Source organism: Pseudophryne corroboree, chromosome 10 (genome assembly GCF_028390025.1).
Source record: "Pseudophryne corroboree isolate aPseCor3 chromosome 10, aPseCor3.hap2, whole genome shotgun sequence".
In the NCBI taxonomy this organism is placed as follows: Eukaryota; Metazoa; Chordata; class Amphibia; order Anura; family Myobatrachidae; genus Pseudophryne; species Pseudophryne corroboree.
Window position 1 is genome coordinate 115,125,494 of NC_086453.1, and position 27,967 is coordinate 115,153,460.

General features: G+C 46.1%; 1 protein-coding gene across 2 annotated transcripts in view; it reads left to right on the forward strand.

Moving 5' to 3' along the window:
* Positions 1 to 3,438: 3,438 nt before the first annotated feature.
* Positions 3,439 to 27,967, forward strand: part of LOC134966191 (uncharacterized) — a 60,108-nt gene continuing 35,579 nt past the window's right edge. Inside the window, exon 1 of one of the 2 annotated variants that reach the window (XM_063942753.1) lies at positions 3,439 to 3,742. The gene's annotated coding sequence lies outside the window, so the exon portion shown is untranslated. Of the gene's footprint in view, positions 3,743 to 3,780; positions 4,030 to 27,967 lie in introns of those variants that run through there. The other variant, XM_063942755.1, reaches the window with a different exon arrangement.

Genomic DNA, 27,967 nt, shown 5'->3' on the forward strand with positions numbered 1-27,967 from the left:
CTAATATATGTTGCGGATGCAAGGCGCATCTTATTACCATATACGATAAAAGTGCGCTGTACGTCGCAAACACTACATCCCTTAATTGAGTGCCAAAGCTCATTAATATATATATTTGATATTAAAAGGCTATGTATACAATATATCACATGTACAGTATATATATATGGTTACAATTACACAGGAAGCAAGAATCCATACAGTTACAACCACAGCCAGCATACAATACCATTTCCCGTCCCTCAATGCACACTCCATCTCTGGATCTGCCTCAACACCAACAAACAGCAACTACCAGCAGCTGAATAACAGCAAAACAAACTTCTTGTGTCTGCAATCACCTATACACTGTGTATATTGGGGTAGTATAGGTCTGGGACTGAGTCTTCTGTTATTGGTCCAGGGGAGGGAACTTTCTCATTCATGATGTGTCATTGGTTAGTTCATATGCAAGCAATGTCCAGCCTTGAAGATGATATCATAGGGGTTGGCCACTGGTTTCCTGGCCACATGCTTTCTTCCAGGAAGTTCTTTGTTCTAATAAGAATTGTGGCTTCATATTCCTACATTTAATCATACCTAATCATTGCAATGTGCTACAATCCAACCACAGGAACCAAACCAATCCACACATTCCTCCAATCATTTTGACACCAAGCACAACATGTCCATCTTGCTCCGCTCCAACAATACACATACATGACGTTATACCGTTATATAATTTAAAACATTATAATGTCTAGTGCTTGACATGTTTAATTAATATGTGTTATGAAATATGTGTTGAATATATCGTTGTGGCTTGTCTGTGTGAATGTGTATGCTACTATATATTGCTGTGCACGCTGCGCGTTTTCGCACGCACAGTGACTCATCCGTGTGGAGTTTGTATGTTTTCTGTATTTAATATTTTTGACTTCGACATGGATGAGAGTGACTGACAAACGACCATTTGTTATTAGTTCCCGAACACTGGAAAATGGACAAAACATGTCATTCAGACACGTTCAAATCACGGATTTAACCAATTTGCATGAATGACCGTTTCTGTCTATTTTCCACTGTTTGGTAACAAATGGTCAGTTGTCACTTGCTCTCATCCATTATCTGATTTTCATTCCAGCTCGCTAGATCTGTCAGATAATTGTATAGTGTATGCCCAGTTTAAGAACTCCTATTAGGAGTAACTGCATTCCCTGGTTGTGCTGGAACATAACCCCCAGAGACCAGTGACGTGCGGTGAGGTCAACGGTTGGGGAGGCACCGGCTTCTCCAGTACATCCCCAGCAGCAAAAGAATACAAACCTCAGCTCACTTTTTCTGAACAGCAGATACATTAGAGTACATGGGGGGGTAACTTGGTACTGCATATTGTGTATATACTGTGATTACAGGACAGACCCCAAAGTATCCAGACAGCAGCCAGAGCTGGCTCCAGGCCTACTAATAACTTGAGCGAGATCCTTTGAAGTACCCTTTCCTTTCCCCAATGTGCGCTCGCACCTAGGAAAGTGGACGTGGCCTTGCAACTATATCTTGTGTTATCCAATTACAAATATATATACCGTATTATCACCCCCCCTTACACACACAATTGGCATCCTTACACATAATGCCCACAGTAGTGCTCCTTACAACTAATGCCCCAGTATAGTGCCAGATAAACGTAATGCCCCAGTATAGTGCCAGTTACACATTATGACCCAGTACAGTGCCAGATACACATAATGCCCCAGTACAGTGCTAGATACACGTAATGTCCCCAGTATAATGCCAGTTAGACAGAATATCCCAGTATAGTGCCAGATACACGGAATGCCCCACATATAGTGCAAGTTACATGTAATGCCGCAGTAGAGTGCCAATTACACAAAATGCCCCCTGCAGTGCCAGTTACGCATAATTCCCTTTGTAGTGCCAGTTACGCATAATTGCCCTTGTAGTGTCAGTTACGCATAATTACCCTTGTAGTGCCAGTAACGCATAATTCCCCCTGTAGTGCCAGTAACTCGTAATTCCCCCTGTAGTGCCAGTAACTCATAATTCCCCCTGTAGTGCCAGTAACTCATAATTCCCCCTGTAGTGCCAGTAACGCATAATTCCCCCTGTAGTGCCAGTAACGCATAATTCCTTCTGTAGTGCCAGTAACGCATAATTCCCCCTGTAGTGCCAGTAATGCATAATTCCCCCTGTAGTGCCAGCAACGCATAATTCACCCTGTAGTGCCAGATACACTTGACGCCCCCTGTAGTGCCAGTCACTAGTAATGCCCCCACAATACTGCAACTTTGCCCCCTACCCCCCTCTCACCTGTGTCCTGTGTGCAATGCAGCCGCCGGGAGAGTGAAGCAGGCGCCGGAGCAACTGAGGCTGCTTCCTCGGGAGGAGGAGGAGAGCACCAGACGCCGCTGGTTACCCTGTAGCTGGCAGCGCCAGGGAGGCCGGAGAGACAAGTGTGGTAGCAGATAATCAGCGGCGGCGGACCCGGAGGCGGTGGTAAGCCCGGAGCTGAGGAGCCAGCAATGCACTCCTAGCTCCGGGCTTACCACCACCTCCGGGTCTGCCGCCGCTAATTATCTGCTGCCACACTTGTCTCTCCGGCCTCCCCAGCGCTGCCAGCAATGCACTCCCAGCTCCGTGCTTACCTCCGGGTTTACTGCCGCTGATTATCTCCTGCCGCACTTGTCCCTCCAGCCTCCCCGCCGCAGCCAGCTAACGGGTAACGGAAAGCACCGGGTACAGGCGGCTCCTTTCAGGATGGATCATCAACATCAGCAGTCAGTCAGTGGGGATGAAGAGAGGGGAGGGAGCCTTGTTCCGCCGCCTTGTATAGGTGATTGGACCAGCGGATCCAGCCTGGATCCACTGTCCAATCCCTGTCAACGAGGCACATGTACAGTATATGTGCCGCTTTCACAGCTTTTTTCAATGGGCTTTTACAGCCCAGTGTTTGGCTCCGCCCACCTGCTCTATCCCCGTTTCCATTGTAAACGGGAGGCACTTGCTATCAGTGCCTCCCAAACGAATTTATAGTAATAAAATGATCAGAATAATATAAAGAAGACACTTATAACACAGAATCTGTATCATAAGTATCTTCTGTGTATTATTGTAATCATGAATGACAGGGGAGGCACTGCCTCCCCTGACTGCACGTCCCTGACAGAGACTGTACCCACAGTCTCAGCATAATCAGCAGTGCCATTTCCCACAGCAACTAAACCAACACCTGAGGACTCAAAATGATGTCTCCGCCTAGCTTGCCAGCGTGCCTAGCATTAAAGGGGCCCTCTCCACGAGAACCCTTGGTAATCTCACCTAAAGCCACACTAACCTCACCCAAGGTGGGGTCCTGTGGCAACCTGACCCCTAGTGCCCGGAGCGCAGCACCGGCCGGCGCCTCTAGGACCGCATGACAATGTAGCCTGGTCCACAGACTGGCCGCCCACACTCCTCTACTCCTTGCTCCCAGCCACAGCGCGCACACCCTGGGCTCCCTGCCAGACAGGGGAACCCGAAAGCTCTCCCATGGATACCCCATTTCGAGGGTGGAACCGACCACTAACAGTCCCAGGCCGCCCAGATCATCTGGCCGCCTCCTGCAAAGCGCCCATCCCCGCTGATATGGAGGAGCCGGTAAGGTCACGCAACCCCTTGAGCGGCCGCGTCCCGCACCAGCACCCACTACCAGCCACCAGACGCCGGCGGATGGATCCCCCACGCCCGCTCCAACGTCAGACAGGTAACGGGCGGGAAGGGCAGCCGATCACACTTGGGGCACTTCATCCTATCTCAAAGGGAAAGGGAGAAGAGGAAGAACAGGAAAGAAACACTGAAAAAGAGGGACAGGAAGGAGAGTGGGAAACAGCCATGAGCAATGGACAGGAAAGACATATGTAGATAAACGAGACCTGTGACACTATTCAATGACAGGGAAAGGCACAGCGCTAGAAATATCCGACAATACATCTCTGTCCAACCATCAATATAAAAAGAGACAGGACTCAGGAGGACTCTCCAATTCCAACAGTATGAAAAACACCCTAATTCAGAAACAAGCCACTCCATTGGCACAGACATAAACCCTCCCCTCAAAAAGCTTAACCCTGTCCTGTGTCCGATATAATGCCGCTTTCAGATCGCAAAAGCCGGATCCCACCCGGTAAGAGAAACGTGTCCTTACCGGGTGGGATACGGCATTTGCGCTCCTCTGCTGGCTTTCCGACCCGGCAATATACCGGGTCGGTTGCCATAGCAGCGGGGGGCGCAGCAGCAGGGGCGGGGGTGGAGGCGGCGCTGGGAGATGAGCTCATCTCCTACACCGCCTCTCCCTATGCTGTGAATGGGAGCCGTGTCGCATCGGAACGGCTCCCATTCACACTGCACCTGACCCGGTATTCAACCCGGTAATAACCCTTCTTTATTACCGGGTCGAATTACCGGGTCAGGCGACCCGCTAATTCTGCAAAGTAGCTTTCACATCGCACACTGACCTGCAATATGCCGTGTCGATACCGGGTTATTTGTGCGATGTGAAAGGGGTATAAGTGTGAGTGTACACGCTTAGGGCCCATAGGCAAACGCATAGATACATTCCTAATGGATAAATATATGCAGGGTTATGGTTGGTAAATCATGCACTTTAGTAATAAAATAATAATAATAAAAAAAAAGAGGAATTGACATATTGGTTAAATGTTCACCACAGTTCAAACTAGTCTTAAAAATATTACAGTGTATGAGATCAGTAACAGGTTGAACTCCATGGACAAATTGTCTTTATTTCAACCTCAGAATCTATGTTACTATGTTACTTTCTCCAATGTTCCGCAGAGTGGGAGATTGTGGACTGCATTTGGAAACCCCCCTCTAGAAATCCTGCGTTTGCCACTGGGGCCTTATTCAGCATCACACACTTGGGTGTGATGCGATTGCATCTGGCCGCTTTATGGCCCATTGCCCACGCGCAGGGACTGTTCTGCGTGGGCCACCAATGCGATCACATTGATGCATACTTCCCAACTTTACCTTTGCAGGACCGCGCCCGCCATGAGAAAGGGGCATGGCTTTAGAAAAAGGGGTGTGGCTTCTGATAAAGGGGGTGTGGTTTTGTGGTAATGCCGCGATCGCGAGCTACGTTCCCTGTTTCTCGTCACAGTGGGGGCATGGCCAGCCCTCTGAGCTGCTGGTATGCCCCCAGTCCCTCTGCCTCTGTGAATACTAGAAGCTGTGTGCGCATGCCCACAGCGTCTATTCACTATTTCTCTACAGCAGAGCAGCGATTGCAGAAGCCTCCCAACTGCCCCCCTCACCTCGAGACACTGCGGCTCGCGGGTTGGACAGCAGGACAGTGAAAATTAGGTCAGTTTGGCGGTATGTTGATGTGAATGTCTCTGCCTGATTGACATGCAGAGGCGTTAGTGGGATGGCTAAAATGGGGGCGGGGTGGCACTGTATTTGGGGCAGCCGCGTGACATCACATGCGGCTGATGTGATGCTAAAAATGGTGGCGGCCAGGCTGCTGAGGCAGGGGGGCTTCACTTATACAGCGATGCAATCACAATTGAGTTGCAATCGCATCGCTGGCCGCCATTAGCATACTGGGTGGCCTTGCCCTTTGCTGGGTGACCCCTAGCATGCGAGTGATGGCAGTTGCAGTTGTGCTATTTTAGCAAAAATGCAACTGAAGCTGAATGAGGCTCATGACATTTCTGGCATACAGTTATGGCTTTCATGTTCTTTCTGGTCTGAGGTTAGGAAAATAAATTCACATTAACACCTATAGTTTAATTGTACCAATATATGCTTGCTGTTTTTTTATTATTAAATGTACTGGCATTAAATTATATGTGTTTTTTAGGTTGTTATTATTGTTTAAAAACGTACTGCATTACGCTATGCTTTATCCCTAATTTTTCTATTGTAGCATATCATCAACACTCCCACCCTGCCGCCTGACCCTAACCCCCCCTCCCCTCGCGGCCTAACCCTAACCCTTGGAGGTGGTGCCTAAACCTACCCCCCACCCCTCCCTGCACAGTGTCAATCTTTGCAGATGATACTAAACTGTGTTAGGTAATTAATTCAGAAATCGATGTGCAGTTCTACAGAATGTCTTATTTAAACTTGAAACCTGGGCGTCTAAATGGGGAATGAGGTTCAATATTGACAAATGCAAAGTTATGCATTTTGGGATTAAAAACAAATTTGTAACCTGCACACGTAATGGGGAAAATATAGGGGTAACAGTAGTGGGAAAAGATTTTGGGGTGCTCATGGATAATAGGCTTAATAACAGTACGCAATGTCAAAATGCAGCAAAGAAGGCAAGTAAAGTGCTTGCGTGCATAAAACGGGGTATTGAGACAAGGGGCGAGGATGTAATCCTGCCTCTATACAAATCATTGGTACATCCGCACATAGAATATTGTGTTCAGTTCTGGGCACCATATTATAAAAAAGATATTGGGAAACTTGAAAGAGTTACTAAACAAATTAAAGGGTTAGAGACACTGTAGTACGAGGAAAGGATTACTAGGTTAAATATGTATACACTAGAAAAGAGGCGTCTAAGAGGAGATATTATTAATATCTTCAAATATGTAAAGGGTCATTACAAGGAGTTAGCAGGGGACTTGTTTATTAATAGAAGTCTGTATAGGACGCGTGGGCACTTGCTGAGGCTAGAGGAGAGAAAATTCCGTACAAAACGTAGGAAAGGGTTCTTCACCATGATGGCAATAAGGATTTGGAACTCCCTGCCGGAGAAGGTAATAATGGCGGACTCTGTAAATGCATTTAAAAACGGATTGGACAGTTTTCTAGCTGAAAAAAGTATCCAAGGCTATAGCATTTAATATATTGACAATAGGTATCTGGGAGTGGTATGAAATATAGTTGTCAATTGGTACGAAACCATTACTTCAGCTGGTGCATTATAATGTACACAGCTTAATACAGAATACAGGTTGAACCCAATGGGCATTTTGCCTCTTTTCAACCTCATTAATTATGTTACTATGTAACCCCTGACCGGATCCCGCGAGCACAGGACCCCGCCCCTCTGCCGGTATATATAAAGCAGCTGAGCCGGTTATCTGCCTCCTGCTCACCCGCATCATCTGCAGCCCCAGCACCGACCCCTTCTGCTGGTCACCACACTGCTCACCCCACACAGGGTCTCACCCATCCCTTCCCCCCTCTTTCACCCCCCAAGTCCCTATCTGTCCCTACCCCCCCTCACTTTCCCCAGTTCCTATCTATCCCTACCCCACCCTCCACCCTCCTTAGTCCCTATCTGCCCCTACCCCGAGTCTCCCTATCCCTCTCGCTTTGTATGCAGCAAGTGTGATACAGTCTGATCAGTATTATTAATATTAGCAGCAGCAAGTTAAGAGGCTGTAGCATCTCTCTCTCTCACATAACAGAGGTGAGGAACAGCGTTAGCCTTATATTATATAGGCATTACACTATATTTTGTATATTTTTTACTATTTTTATGCTCACATCAGAGGCGCTTTAAGAGAGGAGGGGTCCGTATGCAGTCTCCAACTGGGCCCCCTCCTTTACGGTGGTGCAGTAGACTCTGGCACGCTTGAGTGTACTGTGCCGAGTCTACTGCGCATGCGCAGGTCTCCGGGAACATGGTGTTCGTGTCACGTTCCTGGGGACATTTCTATTATGCATGCACGAATCACAGGAAAATAGACGCCGTGGCCATTTTCTGAGTAATATCTGCCGCTCTGCAGCCAGTGCCGGGGCGACAGAGAAGTGGGTATAATTAAATGGGTGCAGGGTGTGCGACATGGGGGCAAAACTGAACCCAGTGGTCTGTGTGCACCGCACACCTTGCACCCTTATAGATACACCAGTGACTCGCATGTTTTTGAAAATATAGCCGCCACCCAATACAAAATGAGTATAAAATATGACTACGACATTATTTTACAACAAGAAATAACTTTTTTTCTTGGACTTTGTAGACATTCTATAGGTGTAGCTCTGATCACTGACATTTTATTGTGTGTCATTTATCGTAAGGTGTAATTTATTAGCAAATTATAGATGAAAAAATTCCCTTATATGCCAACCCTTACATTTAACAGCTTTCAATGGTTTGATATATGTATTCTGTATTGTCACTGTCTTTTGTTCTGCAAATATGGATTATAGTGGGGATTCAGTTGCTAAAAATGGAAATGTTGATGTTTATATACTGTATATCATCAATTTCTCTGCACCTTCTTTTCCTATACACATTTTGTTGTGTGGATTATTAGATCTACACTAAAAAGGTCTACAGTCAATAGGTCTACCACTAATGGTAGACATGCATTAGGTCGAGAGTTAAAAGGTCAACATAGAATATGTAGACAGTAGGAAAGGTCATGGAAATGGCAGACACAAAAAAGGTAGACACAATTTTTTTTTTTTTTTTTGGGGTGTTTTGTCACTTTTCTGTCACAAACAAGCCCCATTAGTGTACTGTGTACACTGGATGTTTTTATAACCCATCAGCCCCTTTTAAGATGATGTCTTTTTATCATGCACGATTTATAGCGAATTAAACTTGAAATGATATGATATTAACTGCTGCTTTTGCCAACATCAGTGATTATGGACTTTCATGACTTTCATTTATTTTGTTATGTTTTCATCAGATGTTCTGTGCAAGACACCTGGTGCAACTGATCCATTCTGCTGACCGTTGGTAGCCAGCTGCAGCACAGTCCAAAATTCCAATAGGGGAGCCACACCAACTGTCAGTGAATCCCGGATGGCGATGTTTGGCAGTGTTTGTGGTGGCAGTTGGTGTGGCTCCCCTGCAGAGCCTGATTAAGAGTTCCAGCCTTCCTAGGCTAATGCAGAAGTGCCCCACCCCCCACCAACAATTTTTTCGCTTAGATTTTATTTGCTCATAGGGGGTAATTTAGAGTTGATCGCAGCAGAAACGTTGTTAGCATTTGGGCAAAACCATGTGCACTGCAGGTGTGGCAGATATAACATTTGCAGAGAGAGTTTTAGATTTGGGTGGGTTATTTTGTTTCTGTGCAGGGTAATTGCTGGCTGGTTTATTTTTACACTGCAATTTAGATTTCAGTTTGAACACACCACACCCAAACCTAACTCTCTCTGCACATGTTATATCTGCCCCCCCCCTCCCCTTATAGTGCACATGGTTTTGCCCATCTGCTAACAAATTTGCTGCTGTGATCGACTCTGAATTACCCCCATAGGGGTCTATTCATGAGGCAGTGAAAAGAGTGAAGTGAGCCAGTGGAGAAGTTGCCCATGGCAACCAATCAGGTGCTCCGTACAATTGTATAGTATGCAAATTCTTCTCCACACAATACTTCTCTACACTTTTCACTGCTACAGATAAAAATCTGTAATTATGGGGGTCATTCCGAGTTGTTCGCTCGTTATTTTTTTGTCGCAACGGAGCGAATAGTCGCTACTGCGCATGCGCAATGTCCGCAGTGCGACTGCGCCAAGTAAATTTGCTATGCAATTAGGAATTTTACTCACGGCATTACGAGGTTTTTTCTTCGTTCTGGTGATCGTAATGTGATTGACAGGAAATGGGTGTTTCTGGGCGGAAACTGGCCGTTTTATGGGTGTGTGTGAAAAAACGCTACCGTTTCTGGGAAAAACGCGGGAGTGGCTGGAGAAACGGAGGAGTGTCTGGGCGAACGCTGGGTGTGTTTGTGACGTCAAACCAGGAACGACAAGCACTGAACTGATCGCAGATGCCGAGTAAGTTTGGAGCTACTCAGAAACTGCTAAGAAGTGTCTATTCGCAATTCTGCTAATCTTTCGTTCGCAATTTTACTATGCTAAGATTCACTCCCAGTAGGCGGCGGCTTAGCGTGTGCAAAGCTGCTAAAAGCAGCTTGCGAGCGAACAACTCGGAATGACCCCCTATGTGTCAAAATTTACCACAGATATGAAGCAAAGTCTTATAGGCCCTACACACTTAAAGATGTAACTGTAAACGATGTGAATGTTCTCGTTCATTAATGAGTGTGTGGGCACCGACGATGAGAGATGCGTGGCCCCCATTCGTTCAATGTTGGTGCCGGGTCGCTTGTACATGCATGCCAATATGGAAAATCTCGTCCATATTAGCATGCACTGCTATGGAGCCGGGTGACGGGGGGGGGGGGGGGGGGGGGGGGGGGGGGAGTTCCCTGCTGATAGGACACTAGCTCCTGAGGGAACTATTCGCAAGCCCCGCCACAGCGAGCATACATTCCCGCATTCCCTAACAGAGCCAGAAGAATGAAGCGTGGTGAGTACTAAGGCAGTGTCCCGGTTAGCGGGTCGCCGGCCATTATGGCGAAATGAGGGTATGGAGACTCATGGCTTCTACACCGGGCGGACTGAGTCTCCTGACTAAATGCACTGTAGTGTACACAGTAGCCAGACTGGCACTACAGCCATAAAAGGGGAATGTCTCCATTTTATACACACAGACACATAAACCAGTATAAAGAAGAGCGGGAAGACCGCGCCATTGAAAGGGCGGGGCTTCACTATGAGCGGATCCAGCAGCTCACAAGCGCCATTTCTCCTACTGCAGCTGACGTAGACGCTGACTGACAGGGACGCGCAGCTCCTCCGGAAAGCCTTCAGTTTACCTCAGCGGTACCAGGGGGTTATAGCAGGGGGGAGCGGTTTACTAGTGTACTAAGTCCCTAATCTAGGTACTTAGTCTGTGACCCGGCTAAGCTTGGCATTAGCGATAAGAGCAACGTGTGCTGGTTCCATACTTTCTCTGTGTCTCTCTGGAGGTGCTCTTTGTGGGTTAATTGTGCTTTAATCTTTTCCTGTGTGTGTGTTTTCACTTCTGCAGTATGTCAGGCAAGGAGTGTGTTTCATGTAAGGCACAGTGTTCCTCATCTCCAGGGGGTTCACTAGTGTGTACTCAGTGTAGTATCACTTCCCAGGATAGTGGGACAGAACCAGCACGGCTGGACTACAGTAGGGGAATGATTTCCACTATTTCTACAAAATTATCTCGTAATGAGAAAGAGACGCAATACTTAAGGCAGTCTATTGATGAATTTATGAAAAATGATTCAGTACCCAGACCAGCGTCTCAGTCCTCTACCATTTGTCCGCAAAAACGTACCTGGGCCCATATCCTGAATTCTGACTCTGATAATAAAGGGTCAGAAATGGAGGAAGGTGAGGTGGATACAGAAGTAGGGGAGGGTACTCTGTCACAGGGTGTAGAGGCTCTCATAGATGCTTTCAGAGAATTCTAAATATCCCTGATAAGGTGACAGAGGATAGTGAGGAATCTTTGCTTAATATTAAGAGAAAATCCTCAGCCACTTTTCCTGTGTCAAATGAACTAAATACCCTGTTTGAAGAACCGTGGTTTAATCCAGATAAGAAATTTCAAATTCCTAGGCAGTTGTTATCATCTTTTCCTTTTCCTCATGAGAATAGGAAAAAATGGTAAAATCCACCGATCGTGGATGCGTCAGTCTCCAGGCTCTCACGTAAAATTGTACTACCTGTGCCTGGTGCAGCCTCCCTAAAAGATGCGGCTGATCGCAAGATTGAGACAACACTCAAATCTTTGTATGCTACTGCCGGGGTGGCCCAGAGACCCAATATAGCATGTTGGTGGATTACAAGAGCCATTGCTAAATGGTCAGGTAATTTAATAGAGGGGTTAGACACCTTACCTCAAGAGGAAATTATTTTGCTTCTGCAATATATACAAGACTATGCAAACTTTATGGTGGAAGCCATAAAAGAAATAAGTTTGCTTAATGCACGCACTACAGCTATGGCAGTGTCGGCACGCAGAGGATTATGGCTGAGTCAATGGACTGCTGACGCAGACTCCAGGAAAGCAGTGGAAGGCCTACCTTTCACAGGAGAGGCCTTATTTGGAGATGAACTCAACAAATGGATCTCCCGAGCTACTGCGGGTAAGTCCACATACCTACAGATGGGTCCACATTTATCTTGACCTTTAATAGGATTAACTGAGACTGGCCAGTCGGACTTAATCCTCTGCTGTAATGACTTAATCTCCTGCTGTATTGTTCTCTGTATTGTATTGCAATTGAGAACAATAGATGAAGGGTTTATGCTAATAAGTCATGTTGTGCCTAGTCGCAGAAAACTAGTCAAGTTAACTGTGGACCCATCTGTACCTGCAGCTCCACCAGCTAGGAAGGCATACTCAGGACCTAATCTACAGTCCTTTCGGACTGCCAAGTTTAGGGGCAAGGCCAGAGGTTCTTCTACCGCCGCCAGATGTGCTAGAGATAAACCACGCAAACCGGTGACTGCTGGTTCACAGGAACAGGGCTGGACCGCGATGCCTGGAAGACATGAGGGTGGGACTGCATGAGACTGGCTAAATATTCTTGTACCAAGCATTTATGTGAGGCTACAAACACATAGGGAGACATGGGCAGTATAAATATTACACAGTAGCTCCGGCGCCATTACGGGGGGCGGAGCTACATCAGAGCGAGCTCAGCTGCATTTTGGTGCCTTCCTCTGCATAAGCAGCAGCCTCATACAGCTCCTCCATAACGGTCACATACCGGATTACTGGTACCGGGTGTAGAGGGGGAGAGCCACTTTATTGTGCACAAATATCATTCCTCTGAGGGAATTTTCATAAGACAATCTCACTGTTGGTTATGTATATTTAATACGCTGACAGCCTCACTGGGGCTGTGCAGCGTTGGGTGCGCTGGTGTCCTCTCTCCTGTGTCTCCTCTCACATGCAATAGGGCAGGCTTGTATTGTATTTCAGGCTGTGTTGTATGTGTATTGTACCTGTTTTTCTTTTTCACAATGGTAAAACAGAAGTTATGTAGTGTATGTAATGCTAGATTCTCTCCTATCTCATTTTGATCAATATCATTTGAGCAGTGTAGTCAGTCATCACAAAATGCTGATAACGATGTGGGGGAGAGTTGAGATCCCGCCTGGCTGGGGGCTATCAAAACTATGATGTCTGATATGTCATCTCAACTCACTGCAAATGCCAATAAAACTCAGGAACTGCAACAAGCAGTGTCAAATCTAGCTGTTAAACATCCCCCCTGTCTACTTCAGGTGCACAGAAACGTGCTTTACCTGCACTACTGTCAGATACTGATGATGATATACAGGATGATGTGGATCCCATAAGTGGGGACGCCACACCTACACAAGGTATTGAACCCCTCATATTGGCTATTTGCGATGTTAAAGCTCCCCCTGGAGGATGCTAATAATCAGCAGTAATTTTTCTTCCCACAAGACAAAATGACAGTCACATTTCCTGATTCCAAAGAATTGGATGATTTATTTAAAATAGCCTGGAAAAATCCAGATAAAAATATCAGGTGTCCAAGTGGTTTTTGCACACCTTCCCCTTTGCCCCTGAAGGCAGGAAATTCTGGGAAGACTCTTCAGCAGTAGACGTCTCAGTATCTCGCCTTTCTAAAAATGTGGTACTTCCTGCTCCGGGCTCCTTTACGGTAAAGGACCCGGCAGATAGGAAAATTGAGACCTTTCTGAAATCTATCTACACTACTGCAGGTGTAGCTCAAAGACCGGTCATTGCAGGTTGCTGGATGACACAGACAAATCATTCCTGGGCTACTCAAATTCAGGAAGGTCTATCGGGTGATATGACCTTAGTTACTACTGTAACTTTCCTAAAACACATTCAGGACACGGCAAGAGTCCTCTGTGACTCCCTTAAGAGATTGGCAATATTAATGCTAGGACCATGGCTATGGCTGTCTGCGAGCAGAGCCATATGGTTGCGTCAGTTGATTGCTGATGCTGACTCCAAACGTAATGTGGAATCTCTTCCCTTTACAGGTGAATGGCTTTTTTGAGGTGAATTGGATGCATGGATTTCCAAAGCTACTGCTGCGAAATCCACGTTTCTCCCTTCGGGGGCTCCGCCTGCTAGACGTACCTACCTGGGACCGTCAACTCAGTACTTTCGGTCCTCCAGATTTCAATCTAGAGCCAGGGGGGCCTCCAACGCAGCTAGAGGCTCCAGAGGAAAACCTAAGAAACCAGACGTTGCTGGATCTCAGGACCAGAGCACCAGTTCTGCTTCCGCTAAGACTTCAGAATGACGGTGCCCACCCATCCTGATGGGATCTGATGGTGAGAGCTCGGTTATGTAACTACAGCCACATCTGGGACGGTTCCTGCCAAGATGCTTGGGTAAGGGACCTTATCTCTCAGGGTTACAAGCTGGAGTTCGACGGTGCTCCTCCCCAGCGATTTTTCAAATCAGGCTTACTAGCTTTGGAAAATATGTGTGGTATGCTACTACTGACCATAAACAAGTTGGTCCAGTCCCAGTTCATTGTTCCAGTAACCCTACTACAACGAGGACAAGGTTACTACTCCAGTCTGTTCGTAGTACCAAAACCAGATGGGTCTGTGAGACCCATTCTGAATCTGAAGTCCTTGAATCCTTTCCTGAAGGTTTTCAAATTCAAGATGGAATTTTTGAGAGCAGTGATGGCAGGCCTGGACCAACAGGAATTCCTAGTGTCCCTGGATATCAAGGAAGCTTACCTCCATATCCCAATTTGGCCTCCTCATCAGGACTATCTGCGGTTCGCCCTACTGAACGACCACTACAAGTTTCAGGCATTACCCTTCGGCCTGTCTACAGCTCCGAGGGTGTTCACGAAGGTGATGGCGGAAATGATGTTTCAGTTCAGGTCTAGGGGGTCAACGTAATTCCATACCTGGACGATCTCCTGATAAAAGCGAGTTCCAGGGAGCTTCTATTGCTCCATATAGATCGCACTATCCAACTTCTGTATCACCACAGGTGGATCCTCAATCTGCAGAAGTCCCACTTGGAACCGTCTCAGCGGCTCCTGTTTCTGGGGATGCTCCTGGATACGGAAGCTCAGAAAGTGTTCCTCCCAGAGGAAAAAATTAGAGTGCTTCAAGAAACGGTTCGCATGGTGCTCCGACCTGCTCGAGTATCCATTCATCTTTGCATAAAATTGTTGGGAAAGATGGTGGCCTCGTATGAGGCGATACAGTTCGGAAGGTTTCATGCCAGACCATTCCAATTGGATATCCTGAACAAGTTGTCCGGCTCCCATCTTCAGATGCATCGGATGATTCGGCTGTCACCCCAGGCCAGGATTTCACTCCTGTGGTGGCTACAGTCTTCCAACCTGCAGGAAGGTCGACGCTTCAGGATTGGATCCTCCTCACGACTGATGCGAGTCTGAGAGAATGGAGAGCTGTCACCCAGGGGGCGCATTTCCAGGGCAGGTGGTCTGCCCAAGAGGCCCTCCTTCCGATCAACATCCTGGAACTTCGGGTCATCTACAATGCTCTGATTCAGGCCTCTCCTCTACTCAGGAATCGGGGCGATCCAGGTCCAGTCGGACAACGCCACGGCTGTGGTGTACATCAATCGACAAGGAGGGACAAAAAGCAGAGCCTCCATGCGAGAAGTGTCAAGAATACTTTTCTGGGCAGAAAGAAATGCAAGAGCACTGTCCGCAATTTTCATTTCGAGGGTGGACAACTAGAAAACGGACTTCCTCAGTCGCCACGATCTCCACCAGGGGAGTGGGGACTACACCCTCAGGTGTTTCAACAGATCATCGACAGGTGGGGCTGCCCATAGATAGACATGATGGCCTCTCGCCTCAAAAAGAAGCTTTGTTGCTATTGCTCTCGAACCAGAGACCCTCAGGTGAGCGCAGTGGATGCGCTGACAACGCCTTGGCCTTACCAGCTGGTCTACCTATTTCCTCCGATTCCGTTGATCCCCAGTGTACTCAAGAGGATCAGGCATCAAAGAGTGCAGGCAATCTTGATTGCCCCTGGATTGGCCCCGAAGAGCATGTCCGTAGAGAATCCTTGGCCTCTGCCGCTAAGAAGAGATCTTCTTCAGCAAGGACCATTCATCTACCCGGACTTACGGCGGCTTCGTTTGACAGCATGGAAGTTGAGCAGAACATCCTAGCTCAACAAGAGCTTTCCAAAAAGGTCATTGCCACTATGGTGCAAGCCAGAAAACCTGTGACTTCAAAACACTATCATCATATCTGGCGGATATATGTCTCTTGGTGCGAGGAACACACATATCCATCTGCGGAATTGCACTTGGGGAGATTACTTTTTTTCCTGCAGATGGGAGTGGATAAAGGTTTACGTCTTGGATCCATTAAGGTCCAGATTTCACCTCTTTCCGTCTTCTTCCAGAAGAAGTTGTCTCTTCTGCCAGAAGTTCAGACCTTCTTGCAAGGGGTGCTTCACATACAACCTCCGTTTGTGCCGCCTACGGCAACTTGGGATTTGGATATGTTACGCTTTCTACATTCCTCTTGGTTTGAACCTCTGATGACGGTAGAAGACAAGTACCTCACGTGGAAGACGGTGATGTTACTGGCTTCTGCTAGACGTGTCTCAGAATTTGGGGCCTTATCGTGTAAAAGTCCCTACTTGGTCTTTTACGAGGACAGAGCGGAGCTCAGGACTAGACAGCAGTTCCTGACGAAGGTAGTCTCCGTGTTTCACTTAAATCAACCTATTGTGATTCCGTCTAGTTCTGGCACATAAGCTGGAGTTCGACGGTGCGATCCTTGAAAATCCAACGAGCAATAGAATCCAACGAGCAATAGACTGCTTTGAAGCAGGTCAACCCTTCTTCTGTGCTGTATTATGCACAGAAGGGTTGACCTGCTTCAAAGCAGTCTAGTGCTCGTTAGATTTGGCTTGCTATGCAACAGGCCTATGTGTCGACAGCCTTACCTGTTCCACAGTCACTGAAGGTCCACTCTACGAGATCGGTGGGATCTTCCTGGGCGTCTTCCTGTGGCGTCTCGGCCCTCCCACTGTGCTGAGCTGCTACCTGGTTGGAGATGAACACCTTTGTGAAGTTCTACAAATTTGATACCCTGGCCAAAGAGGATACCCAGTTTGGGCAGGCGGTACTGCAGACGTCTCCGCCCGTTCTGGAAGCTTTGGGACATCCCCATCGTACTAATCTGTCCCCAATATCCCTTATGGATGCTAGAGAAAATAGGATTTTAAATACCTACCGGTAAATCCTTTTCTCTTAGTCCATAAGGGATATTGGGTGCCCGCCTCTGTGCGGTGACTTTCTGCAGGTTCTCTGTTAGGTGTTACCTGTTCAGCTGTTGCTGTTAATGTTGCCATCCATTGCTGGCCCGGTTATGTTTTGGTGTGCTGGTGTGTAAATCTCACCACAATTATTGTTGTTATGTTCCTTCTCTCAAGTATGTCATTCTCCTTCGGGCACTGTTTTACCTATAACTGACCTGTAGGAGGAGGCATAGAGTGGAGGAGCCAGCACACCCAGTTGAAGAAAATTAAAGTGCACTGGCTCCTTTGGACCCGCCTATACCTCATCGTACTAATCTGTCCCCAATATCCCTTATGGACTACGAGAAAAGGATTTACTGGTAGGTATTTAAAATCCTATTTTGTCTTTGTTACATATATACACACAAACCCTAACAATTGCAGGTTTAATGGGTATATTTACTAAAAGTCGATTTTCTTGGAATTTCAACTGTTCCAAATCGATGATGTGTTTCATGGGCTAAAACGCCCATTTACTAACAGATTATTATTTTTTTATATAAATTTTTAAAATGTTAATAAACGTATGTTTTAGCCCTGGAAACGCATCAGTTTTGATCAATTTTCATTTAATTTAAATTGATAAAAAATTGATGGAAATCGACCGTTAGTAAATATACCCCCAAGAGTCAAAGAACCAAAAAACATTTGTTTCTTTTGGTGCTGGAAACAGATGTGATCTTTCACATTGTTGCCGCAATACTTACATATGGCACACGCATCGCAATGCTGTGACAGACTGCATATGCTCGCACCCATGATTTTCCAATGCAGTGCGCATGGATCGTGGGTGCGAACTTATGCATGCCCCTGGGAATCTGAAGAGTAGCATGCCGCAATGCTTACGCAATGGGACAATGATGCAAATGCACACATCTGTAAATTGCAGAAATGAAATGGGGGATACATTGTATTGGAACGGCAGTACATGTTTAATGAAGGCGATAACATGGTAACGCCATTATTATACACTAGATCGGTGGTTCTCAGATACAGTCCTCAAGTACCCGCAACCAGTAGCGCACGCAGGGGAGGTTTCTGAGTACCCAGAAACCCCCCTGATGGACCAAACTTTTTTTTTTTCAGCTGTGGTCCAGATGGCAGAGTCTGTCGGGAGGGGGCGGGGCCAATATGACGAGATTCTCATGTAATTGAGTCATATTGGCTCCTCCCCCTCAACGCTGACCCGCGAATCGCGGCATTTTATATGAGGGGGCGGGGCTACAGTTGCCAGACCAATTATGCCATGGGGGCTTATTGATGAAACGTGCCCCAGTCCAGCCCTGCATTAATGACAACTGCAGCATCCTCTTCCTTCAGGACAGGGCAGTTTCCAAATGTAAGTGTACTGTATATGGTGTGTAATTGTGTATATATGTGTGTTTGTGTTCTATGCGTGTGTGTGTGTGTGTGTGTGTGTGTGTGTGTGTGTGTGTAGTGTTCACTCTAGGTGTCTTTCACAGGGCGCTGCGCCCTGCCCCTTTTTTAGACACCTGAATGCCGCCCTGCCCATTTGTGTGCGCCCCCCCGCCCCGCACTTTGCTGCCCGCCGGACCCCGCCAAGCCACCGGACACATTACTGCAGTAATCCAGTGTGCTTAATCACAGTCACACTGTCTCCCTGCATGAGAGACAGAGACCTCCGCGGCCCGCCCCGTCTGTACCGCCCCATCTGTCCCGCCCACCTCGTCCGTCCCGCCCGCCCACCTCGTCCGTCCTTAGTTGTCAGCCGCCGCATCTCCCCTCCTCTGCGAGAGACAGGAGGGCTGGGTTTGCCTCTCCCGCCGAGGCAAACCCAGCCCTCCCTCCTCTCTGTGTGCATGGCCAGACACCCGCGGGCAGCCCCCATCTCCCACCAGCCAGTGCCACTGGCCAGCGTACCCATCTACCGGAGTGTGACCCTCAGCTGCCAGAGTGTGAGTAAGTAGATACACACAAAGTAATGAACATGTATTTTAATGCATTGCCATATCCTGCCCCCACCCCCTGCATGTGACCCCAATTACCCCCAGCCTTTGTGTGTGGCACACTTTACCCCCCTCACCCTGGTTTGTGCGCCCCCCCCCCCCCCCCCGTGTGTGTGACACCTTGTGCCCTCCTGCCCCCCCCAACCCCCTGTGTGTGGCCCCACTACCCCTTGTCTTATGTGTGTGCGGAACCATCTACCCCCCCCCCCCCCTCCTCCTCCAATGTGTCTCAGTGCTTTCTACCTGGTGCAATGTTTCTCGGTGCTCTCTACCTGGTGCAATGTTTCTCGGTGCTCTCTACCTGGTGCAATGTTTCTCGGTGCTCTCTACCTGGTGCAATGTTTCTCGGTGCTCTCTACCTGGTGCAATGTTTCTCGGTGCTCTCTACCTGGTGCAATGTTTCTCGGTGCTCTCTACCTGGTGCAATGTTTCTCGGTGCTCTCTACCTGGTGCAATGTTTCTCGGTGCTCTCTACCTGGTGCAATGTTTCTCGGTGCTCTCTACCTGGTGCAATGTTTCTCGGTGCTCTCTACCTGGTGCAATGTTTCTCGGTGCTCTCTACCTGGTGCAATGTTTCTCAGTGCTCTCTACCTGGTGCAATGTTTCTCAGTGCTCTCTACCTGGTGCAATGTTTCTCGGTGCTCTCTACCTGGTGCAATGTTTCTCGGTGCTCTCTACCTGGTGCAATGTTTCTCAGTGCTCTCTACCTGGTGCAATGTTTCTCGGTGCTCTCTACCTGGTGCAATGTTTCTCAGTGCTCTCTACCTGGTGCAATGTTTCTCGGTGCTCTCTACCTGGTGCAGTGTGTCTCAGTGCTCTCTACCTGGTGCAGTGTGTCTCAGTGCTCTCTACCTGGTGCAGTGTGTCTCAGTGCTCTCTACCTGGTGCAGTGTGTCTCAGTGCTCTCTACCTGGCGCAATGTGTATAACGTGCTCTGCCTGGCGCAAAGTGTAGAATGTGCTCTGCCTGGCGCAATATGTATAACGTGCTCTACCTGTCGCAGTGTGTATAGGAGGTTCTACCTGGTGCAGTGTGTATTAGCTGCACTATTGTGTGGTGTAATGTGAATTGCCACTATTATGTGGCCATGCCCCTAACCCCACGAAAAACAACGCCCCTAAATTTTCGCCTTTGGCGCGCACTGCCCATTCTTTATCATGTGGGAATGGGAGGACCAAGCATTATAGTATGTACCTAATTTTGCCCTTCTAATTGAAAAATGTGCCCTCCCGAACGAAAAATGTGCCCTCCCGAATGAAAAATGTGCCCTACCCGTGATCAGCACCCTGCCCTAAAAAATTCCTAGAGTGAACACTATGTGTGTGTGTGTGTGTGTGTATGTATATGTATGTGTTCCATGTGTGTATTTATGTGTACGTGTTCTGTGTATGTATATCTATGTATGTATTGATGTGTTCTATGAGTGTGTATACTGTATATATGTATGTTTGTGTGTGTTCTATGTGTGCATTTGTCTGTGTATGTGATCTATGTAATATATGTATTATATATATCTACGTGTGTGTGTGTGTGTTCGCACGAACACACTCGTGCGCACATAGAAGTAACACCCCCCCCCTTCCCCATTAATCCTGCGTTTACCCCTAAGGGGGGTATCCTGTGCGCAGGATCTAGAGTGATAAGTGTATCATTAATAGATAGAAGGAGATCTGGGGAATCCTCAGTTTCCTTACTGAAAGGCTACTTGCTGGACATTGTTGTAACAATAGTAGCTCCTGCTAGGCATTACTTTTGCTGTCGGTAGCTAATTAGTCATTTGTGACTCTTATGAGTATCAAAAAGGGTACTTTCAATGGCATCATCCTGTACATTACTGAAAACTGCTACTAATGCCAGTATATTGTGCATCACTGCCTGGTTCTTATGGGCATATTTCTAGGCATTATTATTAGTATTTGGCATTTTACCGAGCAGTATTAATGAATATTATATTGGACATTACGGCTGTTTATGTTAATTTTACAGGGCCCTATTGCTACTACTGTGCCTATTACTGGACATTACTATAACCAATAAGCACCTTAATCAGCATTATCACTGGCAAACGTAATCTGCCATTCATTTACATTGCAGCATTATGGACAACATATTGGATCTTGCTAGAGGTTAATAATGGTGGATTAGATTTTGTTGGGGTGGTCTTCAGTTTGCCGGCTGTCGGGATCCCGGCGCACAGTATACCGGCGCCGGATTCCCGACAGCCGGCATACCGACACTTTATCTCCCTCTTGGGGGTCCACGCCCCCCTGGAGGGAGAATAATGCGCCACCGTGCCTGCAGCGTGGCGAGCGCAGCGAGCCCGCAAGGGGCTCATTTGCGCTCGCCACACTGTCGGTATGCCGGCGGTCGGAATTCCGGCGCCGGTATGCTGGTCGCCGGAAGCCCGGCCGCCGGCATACAATACTACACCCTCTTGTTGAGTGTTATCATTCTCGTATTATATGTTGCTGCATTTGGCTGTTGTTGCACATTTCAGAGGCATTACAGGAACTTGTATAGGTTTGATACAAGAATGAAAGCTTTTTCTATTAATTATTACAAAGGAAAATTAATTGAATCACCACCATGTTTTTAATACTCTATACTCTAATGCACAAAGGACCAGTGACGTGCGGTGAGGTGAGGCAGAGCCTTTCCTGTCATACTAATTTATTATTTATTTATTAGCAGTTTCTTATATAGCGCAGCATATTCCGTTGCGCTTTACAATTAGAACAACAATTATAGAACAAAACTGGGCAAAGACAGACAGACAGACAGAGGTAGGAAGGCCCTGCTCGCAAGCTTACAATCTGTAGGGAAATAGGCATTGATACACAAGGATAGATGCTACCTGTTACATAATGGTTCCCCAGGTTGCTAGGTTCTTAACGGGTTGTATATGATATGATCACCCAGCAATGTTGGAAGACAAAATGTGAGTTTATGTGGACTGTACAGAGGGGATGTAACTTGATAGGGAAGCTGTGAAGGTTATGTGTGTGGGTCTGAAATTTGGTAGGCTTGTCTGAAGAGATGAGTTTTCAGAGAACGTTTAAAGGTTTGGAGACTAGAAGAGAGTCTTATTGTGCGTGGGAGTGCATTCCACAGAGTGGGTGAAGCCCGGGTAAAGTCCTGTAATTTTGAGTGGGAACAGGTAATACATGTGGATGAGAGACGCAGATCTTGTGCAGAGCGGAGAGGTCTGGTAGGGAGATATTTTGAGATGAGTGAGGAGATGTATGATGGTGCAGTTTGGTTAATAGCCTTGTATGTAAGTAAAAGTATTTTATATTTGACACGGTAGAATACCGGTAACCAATGGAGGGACTGACAGAGCGGATCAGCAGATGAAGAACGTCTGGCGAGGAAGATTAGCCTCGCAGCTGCATTTAAAATGGATTGAAGTGGTGATAGCTTATGTTTGGGAAGACCAGTAAGGAGACTATTACAATAATCAATGCGGGAAATGATGAGTGCATGGATTAGAGTTTCTCTGACGTCCTAGTGGATGCTGGGAACTCCGTAAGGACCATGGGGAATAGCGGGCTCCGAAGGAGACTGGGCACTCTAAGAAAGAATTAGGACTACCTGGTGTGCACTGGCTCCTCCCTCTATGCCCCTCCTCCAGACCTCAGTTAGAATCTGTGCCCGGCTCGAGCTGGATGCACACTAGGGGCTCTCCTGAGCTTCTAGAAAATAAAGTATATTTAGGTTTTTTATTTCCAGTGAGATCTGCTGGCAACAGACTCACTGCTACGAGGTACTTAGGGGAGAGAAGCGAACCTACCTGCTTGCAGCTAGCTTGGGCTTCTAGGCTACTGGACACCATTAGCTCCAGAGGGATCGAACACAGGCCCAGCCTCGGTCGTCCGGTCCCGAAGCCGCGCCGCCGTCCCCCTTGCAGAGCCAGAAGCAAGGATCTTTCAGTGGGATCTGTTGGACAAGTGGTCCGGATCGCATCTCCAGATGCATCGGCTGATAACCCTGTCTCCAGGGACAAGGGTGTCGCTGTTGTGGTGGCTGCAGAGTGCTCATCTTCTAGAGGGCCGCAGATTCGGCATACAGGACTGGTTCCTGGTGACCACGGATGCCAGCCTTCGAGGTTGGGGGGCAGTCACACAGGGAAGAAACTTCCAAGGACTATGGACGACTCAGGAGACTTCCCTACACATAAATATTCTGGAACTAAGGGCCATTTACAATGCCCTAAGTCAGGCAAGACCCCTGCTTCAACACCAGCCGGTGCTGATCCAGTCATACAACATCACGGCGGTCGCCCATGTAAACCGTCAGGGCGGCACAAGAAGCAGGATGGCGATGGCAGAAGCCACAAGGATTCTCCGATGGGCGGAAAATCATGTGTTAGCACTGTCAGCAGTGTTCATTCCCGGAGTGGACAACTGGGAAGCAGACTTCCTCAGCAGGCACGACCTCCACCCGGGAGAGTGGGGACTTCATCCAGAAGTCTTCCAAATGATTGTACACCGTTGGGAAAGGCCACAGGTGGACATGATGGCGTCCCGCCTCAACAAAAAGCTAAAAAGATATTGCGCCAGGTCAAGGGACCCTCAGGCGATAGCTGTGGACGCTCCAGTGACACCGTGGGTGTACCAGTCGGTTTATGTGTTCCCTCCTCTGCCTCTCATACCCAAGGTACTGAGAATAATAAGAAGGAGAGGAGTAAGAACTATACTTGTGGTTCCGGATTGGCCAAGAAGAGCTTGGTACCCAGAACTTCAAGAAATGATCTCAGAGGACCCATGGCCTCTGCCGCTCAGACAGGACCTGCTGCAGCAGGGGCCCTGTCTGTTCCAAGACTTACCGTGGCTGCGTTTGACGGCATGACGGTTGAACGCCGGATCCTAGCGGAAAAAGGCATTCCGGATGAAGTTATTCCTACGCTGATAAAGGCTAGGAAGGATGTGACAGCAAAACATTATCACCGTATATGGCGAAAATATGTTGCTTGGTGTGAGGCCAGGATGGCCCCTACAGAGGAATTTCAGCTGGGCCGTTTCCTTCACTTCCTACAGTCGGGAGTGACTATGGGCTTAAAATTAGGGTCCATAAAGGTCCAGATTTCGGCCCTATCCATTTTCTTTCAAAAGGAACTGGCTTCTCTTCCTGAGGTTCAGACATTTGTAATGGGAGTGCTGCATATTCATCCCCCTTTTGTGCCACCAGTGGCACCTTGGGATCTAAACGTGGTGTTGAGTTTCCTGAAATCTCACTGGTTTGAGCCACTTAAGACCGTGGAGTTAAAGTATCTCACGTGGAAAGTGGTCATGCTATTGGCCTTAGCTTCGGCTAGGCGTGTGTCAGAATTGGCGGCTTTGTCATGTAAAAGCCCCTATCTGGTTTTCCATATGGACAGGGCAGAATTACGGACTCGTCCGCAATTTCTGCCAAAGGTGGTGTCATCTTTTCATTTGAACCAACCTATTGTGGTGCCTGCGGCTACTCGTGATTTGGAGGATTCCAAGTTACTAGATGTAGTCAGGGCTTTGAAGATTTATGTAGCCAGAACGGCTGGAGTCAGGAAAACTGACTCGCTGTTTATCCTGTATGCATCCAACAAGCTGGGTGCTCCTGCTTCTAAGCAAACTATTGCTCGCTGGATCTGTAACACGATTCAGCAGGCTCATTCTGCGGCTGAAGAAGAGAGAGGGTTCGAAATGCCTTAAAGTGGTGCACTTAATCTTTAATTAAAATATAACTTTTATTATAATATATGGTAAAACCAGCGAATATTAAAAGGAAAAGTAAAGTAGTGTGAATAAGAAAGAAATCGTGATTAAAATTGAAAGAGCTGCGCACTAGATGTCACCCAAATGATTTATATATTATTCATATGCCTGACAGCCTTTGGCATGAAGAGAATTATCCTGAATATTAGAGGAGGCGATATTGACCTGGAGCTTCTGAAACAAGAGACCAGGTTGATTTTCTTGATGGATACCCTCACACCTAAGGGATTAAACGAAGAAAACAACTACACATCGTTTCTGTAACCCAGAGATGATTCTATAATTCTTATGTAATTGATGAACTGCAAACATCTACTGAATTCACTGAATATGGACCTGAGAGAAAAAATCTTTTTCTGAAAATCCATTGGGGGAGTACTCTCCTATCTATATGTAATTCTTGGACGGTGTTCCCAGATTATAATGCACTAGAGGTTTTTCATACACCAATGGAATTGAGTACCCTTAATAATGAAAGTATCTTCATAACCTTTCTCAATATTTTCAATTTTCAATTTTTTATATTTTTGTCACCGTACACACTTTTTTATTTTATTTTGCTGTGTGATCACATTTTTCTAATCACTGTCCGTTTTTTAATCAATAGAGCTATTTCACCAATTCTCCCAATACCATCACTAATACATAACTAGGAATCAGTACCCTGAAACTACTTTAAAGATATGAGAGATTACTCTCGACCTTTTATGTAATTGGGATTAATTATTTGCTCCCTAATAAGGAACATTCATCTCACATTTACATATTTCTTATATAAGAAATAAAAAAATAAAATTTTTATTTTTTTTATTTTTTTTATTTTATTTTTTTTATTTATGTTGGATTTCTATCACACATATATTGATTTAAAGACATCAAAAATAAGAGATTGAGTATCTCGATCTAATAGTGCACAGATTCACATTATGACTAGTAGGGACTTGCACAATCCAACAGAATAGGAATTACCTGTTGGTCTTTCTCTAAGTATCATACACCTTCTTCTTTTCTTGGATATTTTGACTATTTCTGTTTCAACTCACTGCACATTAATTATCACGCAATTAGGTTATTATATAGTAACTGGACCCAATGGAATTTTTGGAATCATAACTCACTTGGACAATCGAATAGAATAAGATATATGCCTTAAGGATATTAAAAAGCATTCCAGCTTTTATTGATGTTATTATGAATCATTATCTGCTCCAGAATGGGAGCATCCACTTAATGCTCCCTCTATACATATTCATCTATTTAACATCTCAGCACAATATAATTGTGGACTGATCTACACATATGCAAACATTTGTTTGGAAATGATTTGTATTTACTCATTATTAACTTGGATAAGATTACTTGCTATAACAAAATAATAATCAAATTGGAAAAATAAAATAAAAAAATAATTTGAATACTGTACTAATAATTTATTATGTATAACTGTAAGCCTATTAAATTGAAAAATAATTTAAATACTATATTAATCATCTATTTTGTATAACTGTAAGCCTTCTTGCTGTTCAGGATATTGAGTGGACAAAAGACTCAATACATGTAAGGTCAGACACCAGGGCTCTTTTAGATATACACTTCAGTATATGGACCTGACATTTTGAGGGTAATAAAGGTCACTTTAAGTCTGATATCTCTCTATATGGATAGGCACTCGCAGCATCTAGCCTGAACAAATGGTCTAGCCTGCCTCACTGAGATTGATTGAGATTCCCTGGGATGATGACGCAGGGAAACACAGTGAGGGCTGATCACGTGACCTGTACATCGGGAGACGAGCTGTCATCACGTCACTGGATTTTTTACTAAGAAAAGGAATTCCTATTGGCGGATTGCGGCAACCGCCGGTATTTAAAGGTGAACCCGGAGGCAATCTGGTTCTGCCTCTGATGAAGCGAACAGCGAAGCGTGCGTCAGGCTAGCTGCGCACTGCAGATAGTCACCTTACTATGTCAGATTAGGAAGGATTGAATAAGTGAAGAGTGGCATATCCCATGCAAGCTGCGGGGATATGTATAGGAAACAGTTGTATTAGAAATTTATGTCAGACTCCATTGTGCATACTGAAACACACTGTGTGCAGTCAATGTGAAAGGTGTTCTTTTAGATTGCAGTACTTAGTTCTGACATGAACGGTATTAAACACTCGATGCATATGTGTATATATTGAAAATTGCCTGATAAAGGATTATATACACGTCAGAACATCAGTGACACGGCTCATATATGTAATGATCTCACAGCTATTATTGACTTATTGAAAGCATATGCTAATGTAATTCTTTTTAGAAATATTACATTAAATGTCTAAAAACTGTGATATTGTGGGCGCTTAATACATCCAGGTATCAGAACATAATCATAAAGGCTTGGTTACTATTGCAATTTTTGGGTTATCCTAATAAAGAAATGAACAGTGCACAGAAGATGATTAGCACTGAGTGAGCCCTCATTATCTCATTATTATTATCTCCTGTTCTAATAACAGAGAGATTAAATCCTGAATGATCCCATATGGACTACACAAATAAAGTCCTAATATAGCCATATATAGAGGTCAAGTGTTGAGAAAATAATATTGTGACTAGGGACTACTGATTAACTTCTGTCAGCAGCGACAATAGCTGTAAACGAGCCCCTTCATCCAGTCACAACTTAACAAGATAAGACTGTCACGTATTAACAGCCAAAAGATCTCAGGCTGCCAGAGTTCAGTCCGTGAACTGACAGCAGTTGTTTTTCTCTCATGTGATACAAATGTATCATATGTTTATGGTTCCTCTCTAAAGGATGTAACAATATTTACGAAGCTCAGGAGGGCACTCAGATGTTTATGAGATATATTTGTAGCTCAGCCAGAGTTCTGTTACCATTTCTGTGATATACTGAAAGCATAGCTCACAGCTTTGGGAGATCATTTTATTAAGTTTATTACTGCTATTATAAGAACACAGCAAACTATTAGAGTATCACTATTAGTATAACACACACTAGGAAAATTGGAGTCCTGTTTCCACAGTAGTCTCATATTATGTATCCTGGGAAGGATTGGAAAACTTGAGACATTTATTTAAGGAGTTCCTCTATGGCTAGTAGAGACAC